The sequence below is a fragment of the Homalodisca vitripennis genome, chromosome 2, assembly GCF_021130785.1.
Source record: "Homalodisca vitripennis isolate AUS2020 chromosome 2, UT_GWSS_2.1, whole genome shotgun sequence".
NCBI lineage: Eukaryota > Metazoa > Arthropoda > Insecta > Hemiptera > Cicadellidae > Homalodisca > Homalodisca vitripennis.
The window spans coordinates 178,224,783-178,237,579 of NC_060208.1; the positions used below are offsets into that span (position 1 = coordinate 178,224,783).

At 31.8% G+C, this 12,797-nt stretch overlaps 1 protein-coding gene across 1 annotated transcript in view; it reads left to right on the top strand.

The window, feature by feature from the left end:
* The first annotated feature begins 9,420 nt into the window (after positions 1–9,420).
* Positions 9,421–12,797, top strand: part of LOC124355097 (patj homolog) — a 261,313-nt gene continuing 257,936 nt past the window's right edge. The window contains exon 1 of the mRNA XM_046806044.1: positions 9,421–9,592. The gene's annotated coding sequence lies outside the window, so the exon portion shown is untranslated. The remainder of the gene's footprint in view (positions 9,593–12,797) is intronic.

The window sequence follows — 12,797 nt, forward strand, 5'->3', positions numbered from 1 at the left end:
CGCATAATTTTCTGTAAATGTCTGTGTTGTTAGTTTGCAAAATGTCTTTCACTGGATGTGTTTTATCTTGAAATGTCTGTTTGATTTTATTTAATTCTACTCTAGCATGTTCATATTGGGGACAATCTATGATGATATGGTCTATTGTTTTCCTCAGTTTCCCATGTTGCATTTAAGGCAGAGGGGTGTAAAATATTTCTTTATTTTGTATAATTTACTGTTGATGTTAGCATGTCCAAATCTCATTCTATTAATATTTACTATGTCATTTCTTTTCCATTTTATGTGTTTAAACCATGGGTTGGGCTTAGTGATGTCTAAAATGTGTTTGTACCAAATGGCTTTGTTTGTTGATATTAGTTGATTATTTACTTTTTCTTTATAATATCTCTTTCTGAGATTTTTAAATCTTCATGGGGGAATAAATTGAATTTTTTTAGCTCTATTCCTTCTATAACTGCCCTTTTTGCTAATTTATCAACATGTTTCATTATGGTTTATGCCACTATGACCTGGAACCCACATAATATTTATATTTTTGCCTTCTGATAGTACTGTTTTGAAAATGTCAAGTACTAATCCGTCTGTTCTTTTGCCCCCGTTCACCGCGTCTATTGCTCGAACAGATGATAGTGAGTCAGTGCAAACTATGATATTATTTTCGTCTATTTCATTAATAAACTGCAATGCTTTATATATTGCAAGCATTTCTGCGTTGTACGAGGAAAATGTGCTGTTAATTTTGTACATTTTGCTATGCCGTGTTGAGGTATATAGAAGGCAATGCCCACGCCTCTAGTAGTCTTTGATGCATCCGTAAATACTTGTAAACAATGACCAAATTTTAGGTTAAGCATTTCATTGACTAATTGTCTCAGATAGGTTATGTTTGTTTCCTTTTTACTTTGATTATAATTTTCTAAGGTTGAGATACATTTAACTATTTTGTCTGTCATAAATAAGGGCAAGTCAAAATCCCAATATGTTGTGTTGTTGTCCATAGTGTGTATATTAGGGTTATCTTGTTCTATATTGTTGTAAGAATTTATATACAGTGGTTGTTTCTTATGTATCCAGTATTGTGAATGAGTGCAGAGTAGATTTAGATAACTAATGCTGTTGAAAATAGGATGGTTTTTTTCTGTGACAATCTTGTATACAAGTCTATCTGTAAGCATTTGTCTTCTCAAGTTTAATGGCATGAGGGAGGATTCGATTTCTAGTGCAACAATTGGTGTAGATGTAAAAGCACCCAATGAAATTCTCATAGCCTGATTTTGTATTAAAATTGAGTTTTTTCAATTCACTATAAGGTAGGTTACCATAAATAAAACAACAGTAGTCTAGTTTTGGACCTTATTAAACTTTTGTATATTTGTAGGGCAAAATCTGGGTGTGGCACCGTATCTACCACCTGTTATTGATTTAATTATATTTAGGTCTTTTAAACACTTTTTGAATACATTGTTAATTTGGGGTTTAAAAGTAAAAGCTTTATCCACTATAATGCCTAGTATCCTTAGACTGTCTACAATGGGCACTTTTTCGGTGTGAATAAGGAAAGGCGTTCTCAATTCATTATTTCTTTTTCTGGAAATTATGATGGTATTACTTTTACTAGCATTAAAATTCAAGGCCAATGCTTTCAAAGTTAGTACACATGTTATTTAGGGTGCATTGCATTATTTCATGTAATATATCATTATTCTTACCGCAAGAATATATTACAATATCATCTGCGTATTGTAAGCACTTTACGTTTCTTTCAATTGTACATTGTATGTCCGCTACATAAATAGAAAATAATAGAGGACTTAACACGCTTCCTTGGGGTAAGCCCCTACATGTTTGTCTTGTAAAATTGGCTTTTGGCGTAATCATCTGTATTTGTCTATCCATCAGCCATTTCTGACAGTACGTCACAAATCTTTTTGGAATCCCAACTTTGTTCATTTTATTTAATAATGTTGGTATATAAACTTTGTCATAGGCATTAGAATATATCTAACGATGTTTACAACTATATTTTCATTATGTGACAAAGCTATGTTGATGTCGCATATAAGATTAAGAATGTAATCGTTACAGCCTCGTTTTTTTCTAAACCCATATTGGAAACTGGGTATAATGTTGTGCTTTTCAACTAAACCATTCTAGTCTGTTTTTTTACCATAGTATTAAATATTTTCATCATGCAAGGTATGAGTGATATCGGTCCCTGTATGAAGTGGATAAATGTTTTTCTTTATTTGGTTTTAACAGGGCTATTACTTTAATTTTTTCCATACCTCTGGGATGTTACATTGTTCATTCCAAATCATATTGTATATATTAAGTAAATATTTTAACGCTATTAAAGGCATATGTCTTAACATGCTATATGTAATTGCCATCTGGTCCTGGGGGCCGTATCTTTATTTTTGGAATTTATAGCTATTTGTAATTCTTTAATAGTAAAGTTAACTTCCAGATTATTATTTTGGTTTGTATTCCAATTTTATTTTGGGCTTAAGTTCGGTTTCATGCGGGACATAGTCTTGTATTATATTTTTCATAAAAACTATTACATAGTTCCTCATTATATTGTATATCTGACATGTTAATAGCAAGTTTATTGTTACTTTTTAGTTTTTTTTTAATTATTTGCCATGTATAAGAGGTGGTATTTTTTTTCACTAATTAAATTACATATGTTTTGCCATGCAGTTTGTTTTGCTAATCAATTGTTTCTCTGGTGGTATACTGGGCATATTGATAATTTTGAAAAATTCAGTGGTGTCATGTTGTGTTTGAATTTAGAAAATGTTAATCTTCTGTGAGCGACAGCCCGGGAACAGTCTTCATTCCACCAAGGTTTTGGTGAGGACTTTCCACTTTTTATTTTAAATTTGGGAATGGCTAAATTAGCTGCATCTTCTAAAATGTTATATAAAATTTTAATACAAGGATCTTGTACATTTTCTAACACTTCTTTAAATTGTTTTTGAATAACTTCAGTATATAGTTCCCAATTGGCTTTTTTCATATTTCTTTTATTATTTGTTACCCAAGTGTAGTGGGGGTTTTCGGTTACGATAGCTGAAGTTTGAAATGTTATAAAAATTGGTAAATGGTTGCTTCCTACAGAATCTGTTCCAACTTCCCAGTTTTTGAGAATTGCATGTTAATTTAGGTGATGCAAATGTTAAGTCAATAGTCGAAGACTGTTGATTTATAGTGGGAATTGTTGTATGTAAATTATTATTTAATAAAATAAATGCTGAGTTTGAATATGCATTGAAGATATCATTACCCCTTTTGTTTGCCTTTTTTATCACTCCAATATGGATGGTGGGCATTAAAATCCCCACATAAGACAGTGAGACCATTATCATTATTAAATATGTGATTCATTCCATAAATCAGGTGTTATCTTTTTGTCTGTAGCATATATATTAAATATTTGTATTGGATGATCATAGTTGTTGATTTTTATTGCTAAAACTTGTATTACATTGTCATTGTATGAATAGATTTTTGTAATGGATATTGATTTGTGTATTATAAATGCTACACCGCCATAGTTATCATTCCTACACAAGTTTTGTTAGTTTATAATTGTTGTCATTTAAATTGTCATTTTCGTTCATCCAGGTTTCCTGAATGACTCCAATGTGTATGTTATTATTTATTAAAATATTTATCAATTCAAGGAATTTTGGTTTTAAAGATCTGGCATTCCACTGTAATATTTTTAATTCATTTGGTTTTACCTGAGACATTTCTGTCAACTGTTAAACCATGAGTAGAGTTTTTACTACTAGATGTTTTCATATTTTTATCAGTTGATTTGTTTTTAGAAAGTATTTCCTGGTCCATGTACGGTATTAATATTTCTACCATTTGTTTTTTTAAGGTGGCAGATAATGTTGTGCTGTTAATTTTGTAACGTATTTCAGCTAATTTTTCATGTAAGAGATTCTTAAAATGTTCTCTAATTTGAGGGTCAAGTTTGTAATCTGGCTTGTGTAAATTTTGTAGTGAAGTGGTTTTTATAGACTTTTCTTGTGTTTTATTGGTAGTTTGGGGTCTACTTATGCTACTGTGAAATTTATCAAATTGTTTTGTGTTGGGATTACTAAGTAATTTGTTATAAGTTTGATGCGGCTGATTATTTTCAGATGTTACTTGGATTTTCATTAGAGGTGAGTATTTATTGTAATTGAGGTAGGCCTGATTTGTGAGTTTGTAAAGGGTCACATGGGTGTATTGAGTTTTCAGGTAATCTAGGGAAAAAATTTTCATCCAAGTTAGTTCTGGTTATTTGAGCATATGATGGGTTTTTGTTGTACTTTATGGATTTATAAGTAATGGGATACAAAAATACTAGCCGTATTGAAGTCTTCCTTAAATAGACTCATGCGGGTTTTTTATTTTCTCTGTCTGATATACTCAGGGCATTGTTTAGAGTTACTGCAGTGATCTGCAAAGCAGTAAATACATTTTATGGGATTTTCACATTGATCGGAAATGATACTTATCTCCACAGCTGCGACAAAGGCGCTGTCTCTCACACGGTGCACTTGCTACGTGCCCATATGCAAAGCAAGCGGTAGCATTGTTTTTACTGGAATTATATATGTTTCTACTTTAAGCCTTAGATAATTCATATAAACTACCTCTGGTAGTTCATCTGTATCAAATGTTACTTTAAACAAATTGACTATTGATCAGATCTTTACCTACTTTCTTTTTAATTCTTTGCACCGATAAGATGTCACATTCAGTTACCAAATCTGTCCAAAATGTCATTTTTTCGGTTATATCCGAGTCTATGTTTAAAACTCCTATGGAGGTTATTTTGTTTGAGGGTACAAAAACATTGTATTCAGGAAGATAAGGTGAGTTAACCAATTCATTGGCAGAAGTATAAATTCTTACAGATAACTGATAAATTTTTACCTGAGCGGTTTACTAAATTCTATGTCATTATGATGGGTAATTAGAATTTTACCTACTTGAAATGGATTTATCTTTTTTTTATCTTTACGTTGAACTATTACTTCAAATGGTCCTTTATGTTCGGGTTTGTAAACACGTTGGATGTGTATTCGTTTAGTGTCTGGTGAGGGGTTTTGTCATTATTAGAGGAATGTGTTTTTTTCATTGTTAAGTGCTAATGCAGTACGCTTTCGGTTTTGTGTTGGGGTTTGGTCTAAATGTTTAGGGTTGATTGTGTCTGTTTCCATATTTGTATTCTGATTTAATTCTGCATTTAATGTTAATGATTCTGAATTGTCATCATTTGTACAATAATTATGTTCTATTATGGAGTTAATGGCTATTTCTGTTTCCCTAATGAGGGCAGTATCCTGTCCCGCCATGGCTAGACCTGTTGCTGTGCAATCAGGTCCAGCCCTTACGGAAGCGGTGTGGGTTTTGTATTAAATTGGATAAATGTTACTGTATGTCTAATAATAAAATGTATTTGTTTTACTTACGGTTTTTTTTTACACACCTAACTTTACCAGGTTAGTTTTAACATAATTACAAATTAGTTACAAAATTACAGTGTAAGTTATAAAATTGCGTGCTGATACCGGTTTAAAAACACACTTTGATTATTCAACCACAGATGTCTATTCAACGAGGTAACACTACGCGACTGGTGTGGAATAGGTAATTATACCAACAGTTAATCATAACCTCCTCGTTAAGGTTAGTCAGAAAGACAATTTCCAAGTCCGGTTAAGTTTTCATTATCAATGTTAGAATTAATATTTAAACAGCTGACTTGCAAACTTGCAAAGGCGACTTACAAAACCATTGGTTTTTTTTAACCAACTTTTATTTATTCACAATCTGTTCAATCTGAGAAGGACAATAAGTAAATAATAATATACAGAAACAATATTAACAATTAAAATTGAGTTAGATGTTAAAATTGTTAACACTAACATAATTAATTAATCAAAAACCTAAAAGGTAGTTCAGGATAGCAGATCGGTGAAGTCTGTACAGATTTTTAGAATTATCAAGTAGATTTACAGCAAGGTAGTTTGGAATAATAATCTTGAAAGATAATTGTAACTGAATTTGGTAATTTCTTCTTCGGCTGTTGGGGGTGTTCAAATCTTGATATAACGTTTTATTGAAAACATACCATGGCGCTTTTGCAATTTTTCTTATAAATTTTGATTGATACCGTTGAAGTATCTTAAAACCATTAATAAGTCAGACTATTTATATTGTCATTTTAAAACCATCAACAGAATAATTAAAGCTTCAACGTTTGTCTATTTATTATTTGCATATTTATTATGAGTACATTTTATACTATGTACACATAACGTAAACAGACATCCCGTTTTTTACTGCAATGCGTACCTATCCCACTGACAACAGATTAGCTGCGACTGTGAGACAGATAGGAACATTCAATGTTTTTCTGTAAAGTGGAAAGATAAAAATTAGTAATTTTTGCATGAATTTAATTCTACAGTTTAGAGGAATAGATGCAAAATATAATAGTACACTCTGGTCTAGCAGAATCAATAAAAATTACGACATACGTACTCTGTTATTCCTATATTCAATTATAAAAAAATCTTACACATTTTGGCAAACATTGCATTTACCGACTTCCATGCCGATTTAAAAAATTCGTGTGGGTTTTTGACAATGTAACACGTGTTGTATTTGGCAGAAAACGGTTTTTCAATGTTTAAATACGAGAAGATTGTTTGCCTAAATAATGTAGGAACGGATCTTTAATTTGTTACGATTGAAATTACAATTACCAGATAGAATTACTATAAATTCTCGTAGTTGTAAGAACATTTGATTCCCAATTTTAAATTATGTTTCTCAAAATTAAATATCATGTGTCAATATTATGACATAGACTACATTCAATTACATCAGTGGCTTCAGAATTGTTTTAGTTCGTCATGATATTTAGCTAAAGCTTATAGTATAACTAAAAATAATATATTATGTAAGATTGACAGTGCAAGCCACAGCAACACCGAAGGTGCTGCACTGGCTACAGCAGACATTCGTAGTCATATTCGTGATTAAGACTGTTATATGTTACCTGACACTATTATCTTCGTTTGTTAGAGTTATACAAGTATCAATTACAAAAGAGCATTTGCCCGTACTCATGAATATTAAATAAAGAGCACCTTCTCCAGAATGTGATGTTGTGTAAGGAGTAAATACTCTATTGAGTATGAATAAGAATTGACTCAGAACTCAAATTTGTACTCATCTAAAGACCTTCTCTCGATTGAAACCAGATAATTTTAAATAATTTCTTATTTTTAATCTTATCTTGTACACTAATACGCCTATAACACTGTGTTGTGAGTAAATGTTCTTGAAGGTTTGATTTCATAATGATGTACAGTATTCAAAAGTGAGTAAAAACACCCGCTTTTTCTGGTTAACAGAATGAAACTATTTTCGTTTCTTGCACAAATTCGTACACCCCTTTGGTAAATAATAATAAAATGCTTCGCTGAATACTATGTGATTTGTACCAAACAAATTTTTAGAAAACCAATCTCTAACAGTAAGTACAAATTTTAATAATGTGAAGATTAGATTAAATTAAAACACAGACAAAACTAAAACTGGTGATACACATAGAAATCAACATTGAAAAAGATTCTGCTTTATTTAATTGAGATACACAGTAATCCAACAATTGCTGAGGTTCCTGATAAACTTCAATGTGGGCTGTCATCTGTCAATTTAAAGTGAAAATTGAAGCCTGGTCTGTTAAAAGCAAGAGTATTTTTTAAGGGGAGGCCGATCCCCTTTCCTTCATCTAGTACTTCATCAGCAGAGTTGCACAGCAAAAATATTTGGAGCCAAATTGTTATAAAAAACTAAAGAATTCTAACACGACTCACATATTTGAGACTGATGAAACTCAGGGGTAATTTATTACCGAACTCCATCTATTAGTTTTGATTGAACAATTACATTACTAGGACTCAAAAAGAAGCGGTTGTATACCAGACAAAATTTTATGCTTGGTGGTTGAAGGCTTGTTAAAAACTGCAATTCAATTGGCAATTTAAATTATTCAGGGATAAAAATGTTGCTTATATTACTTTATTGAGAGGTTTTGTTTATTTCATTGCAGTCAATAAAAATACAATTTAAAAATATCAGACATACTTAGTTCAAACTTTCATAACTGAACATCTGCTTATGATATAGAACTCAGTAACTAATACAGTAAATTAGTGATATTTCAAGAGTTATTATTACTGTTATTTCTTCTGTCGTCCGTTGACCACTATCACTTAACATATTTCCCAGTCATCATCAACTTCTGGCATGACATAAAAATCAAAGCTATTAAATACTTTAGAACATTATAAAGAATGGTACAACACATAATAACCCTTGGTTACGTTGCGCATGTACTTCTACGTGGACATGAAAAGAATGGAAATATTTTTTTAGTACTATCTTTTCGACTCGGCATAGCCTGCAATCACTCTGTAAAACAACGGTTAGTTGTTTTTAAGCTCTCCTTCACAACTAAGTTGTTTCAGATCCTTAAATCATGTTCTAATCCTGGATAACTTGCGTTAATGTTTGAAAATACTGTTTTGCATCGCATGTGCACGGTACATTTAAAGTGCTTCTTTAATTAATGTACTCATATCTATATTTTTCAGCTTTAAAGTTTTAACATGAGTACAGTACAATCAACAGACCCAATGCGTCGGAAATCTAAAATGAGTTGGCCAGATATTTGTTGTCTCGATTATTTCTGCTAGAGAGTCTTGAACTTTTATCCACACATTAGATTTTGAACAATTGAATTAATTATGTGTTACACTATTTTACCAACAGTTGTTTGATGAATACTCCTGAGCAATGTATGACTAGTTACAAGAGTCGGCCATACATCACAAATATGCTTGCTTTTGGGGTTAAAGAGCATCCTCTCTCCAGCTATTCATAGGAAATATAAATTTTTCCATGATACGTTTTCTTAACAAAATCTATACAGAGATTTGTAGTGCATTGTTTGTGGTTTATTTTTACTCATATTAAAAGGAGCATTAGGTCTTACTAAGAGTATTTACTTCAAAAATGTTTTAACTGCAAGAGCCTGAGCGTATGCTCTTTTAATAAATGAGGCATTTACTAAAAAAAAAAACAAGAGTAGGAGCATGTGCTTACTTTTATTCATTTGCCTCAATAAACTCTTTGTTAAGTTATGGCATGACAATTTTTCATTTTATTGGCAGTGTTTCTATATCTTTGATCCAACTTACTTTAGAAGTATTAAATTCATTATAAATTTAGTTGTGTTATCGAATGAAGGAAGTAAACCAATATTACATACTATCTACTTTCAAAGAATAAAATCACTTTTTTCCGGAATGAAGGAAATAAGGAACGCCGGAATGCCCGGAATGGTGGAAATGGAATGCGCAATTAAGTCAAGGCACCAGTCAGTCAGTGTTTTGATGTCTGCATAGTGATGTTAAGTCTGATTTTGAATGTTTAAGTTACTAATAATTTTACTATAAATATGTTTAATCAATAATGAATATATCGAAAAAGTTACCAAAACGATAAGGTAATTCACAACTGTACATCTTCTTTTAAAATATTTACCAAATCATTTTTACTAGATGGTATTTTCTACATTCTAGATTTACATGTTACACCCATTCAAAAACAGCATACAAGTAGCCTAATATGAAAATGTAATTTTGCAAAATATTGAAACCACAAGAAACTACTCATAGTAGAAAATACCTGAACAATTATTGTAAAATTAATATTGCCAATCAATTCAGGGTCAGGGTTGGGAAGTTATATTCTCCCAATCCCAGTGGGGTTTGTAATTTTTTACTCTAGGGTCATAACCTGTTGAGGGAGTGTTAAAAATTAGATATCTTAATGAAACTTTGATTGAAGGTATAATACAAAATTACTTAGACTGTGTGTAAATATGAGATCGATCAGACAAATATAAATGCATATTTAAGTATATTACCACCTGTTATGCTTGTCAAGACCTGGGTGAATAACGGCAATAACCTTTGAACTGGGTACTAAAAATTAGATATCTCATTGAAATTAACAAAGAAGTATTTTACCATTGGTTATTGGACAATTTTAACTGGCAGTGCCCTCCTTAGAGGATTACCATGACTCCTTTTTGTGAAAGTTGTCCTATTTCTACAAATCTTTGTCTAAAGCGTGTTTTGAAGTCTATTTTGAATTTTAATGACCTCTTCTGTATAATTGTGAACTTACGGCCAGAGTGGCAAAATACGAGTGCCACATTATTAACCTATTGCTATAGTCCTCCTGAATAAAAAAAATATAAGGATTTAAGATAAGCAGATGAAAAAAATAACAAAGTTGTGGAACATTAAAATTGGAACTACTTTACTTGCACATACCAATAGACCATTGTCTAAGGGCATCACGTGATTTTGTCAGATTGTAAGTCAGCCTCGTATTGGTTGCTGCTGACGTCAGCTGTTACCCCATATTTGGATATGCAAAATAAAAATAATGATACTTAGATAACTTTCAAAACTAATTGATGGCATTAAAGTAATGCATGAGTAATGTACGCCATTGTAATCTAAGAGGCAGTGAAAGCTACTGTATGAGACATTGATTGATGCTCTACTAAGCTGTTATAACCATTTGCCGCTAGGATAAGCTATCGGGAGCAGATAACGCTGAAAATCATAGATAACAAGAAGGACAGTACACAAATATATGACATTTACATTTAAATCATTAAAAAGGAAGTTATTTATGATTTGCAGCTCTTAAAACCATATATATTTTTGTCAGGAAGATGAGCAGAATACATTAATTATGTTGAAATTTTGATTGGTTACTCCGGCTGTTAACCTTTTCTGTGATTACATTATCACAGCGGGACTCTGGGAGTAAAATATTTAAATATATTTTTTTTTTATATTATCAAAAGAAAATTTGATCATGATAAAGGGGCAAACCGTCATGGAGCCTGAGGGTCACCATAATCTATATACATATCTATATATATAAAAATGAATGTTTGTATGTTTGTCCTTTATGGAATCGTGAACTATTGGACCGATCATGATGAAAATTTGTACGTATATGTATTTTTCCACGGAGAAGGTTTATAAGCTATGCCCATCCCTTTCCCGATTCAGGATTCCGCCCCACTGGTTACAGAAATACCCATAAGAAATGCATTGCAGCAAACATATGTTAACGTCTTTTCAAATTTTTAATCAGCTGTTCTTTGTAAACATATATTACACTTATAGTTTTAAAGCATAGAGTAAGCTTAAGAGAAACGACAAATTTTGTTTAAACTGTTTTTGCAATCACTGTTAAACATAGACTTTACTATCCAGATAATACAATTCAAATTTGACGTAAAAATTCACCTTTAACTGCAATATTTATTTAATATAAACCATGCTCATGCTTGATCAGAAGAGTAATGCAGATATCATAATTACTATCTTACGTTGGCTACAAATATAAAGAATGTTATAAAATCAACCTTAGTTGTTTTTTTTGACAGAAGTATGGTTCTCAAAACTCCGTGTGTACATATTCTCTCGATCGAGACAACAAAGCAAGCTCAATCGTGGCATCGGAGATATAACTAATTTAATCTAAAATTTATTATAGTAAAAAAAAAAATTTACTAAGTAATATAAGGACTTCGGTTCTTAAGATTTGCGTGCGAAGCCGTGGGTAACAGCTAGATAGAGGCAGGAATATGGTACATACCTTCATAATACGCCCAAGAGGCTCACGATGGAACGACTATCAATTATCTCAGCAATGTTTAGAATGTGATAGAAAAAGAATAAGTGAATATAGTGTACTGTTTTCAACGGGAAATTGCGTGCGAAGCCGCGGGCAACTTTTGCAAAAAATTATTGAAATGCGCAGCAAAGCGCGCCGGGCCCGCTAGTATATATATATAAATGAATGTTAGTGTGTTTGTCCTTTATGGAATCGTAAACTATGAGGCCGATCATTATGAAAATTTGTATGTATATGTATTTTTCCGCTGAGAAGGTTTATATGCTACGCCCATTGATGTAACTCGCCACCAGACGGCTCTGCAAAAGATAAAAGTTTTCAAATCGCCTACACATTATAAACTGCAATTGCAAGGCAGTTACGTATATTTAACTGCCAAATACTATTTGAAGGCGCTAAGTTATGATGTATATTTGTCTTTAAAATAAGTTTCTGGTTGAACTTAAAAGTTGAGTGTTAGACCATTTTATAATAAAGGACATGTACGTGTACAATACACTTTCGATAGATTTACATGATCGTGACATCAAGGCAAACTCTACATTGGCGATGGAAATATAATTTACTTGAACCAGAAATGCTCTTACACGGGCAAAGCTTACGAAAAGGGTGCGAAACAGCTAGTTGCTTATAAAATTAATTGGCTACACTTCTATAAGAGACTGGTAAAACAATCAATATGGTGAAAGTAAACATAGATATTTTAATTTAATTTTTAAAATTAGAGTGAGACAAAAAATATATAAACGTACTAAAATTTAATGAAGCTTTTCTTGGTCATTCGAAGCAACATCTGGGGTTCCACAAGGCTCCATATTGGCTCCTCATCTGTTCAACATCTTCATTAATGATGTCACAAATGAGCTGCGTTTTAAGTACTTACTTTTTGCTGATGACAACAAACTTTGTCATAGAATTTCTTCAGCTAGTGACTGACCATCAAGCTGGACTGGATTTTATTGTGGAATGGTGTGGTACTAATT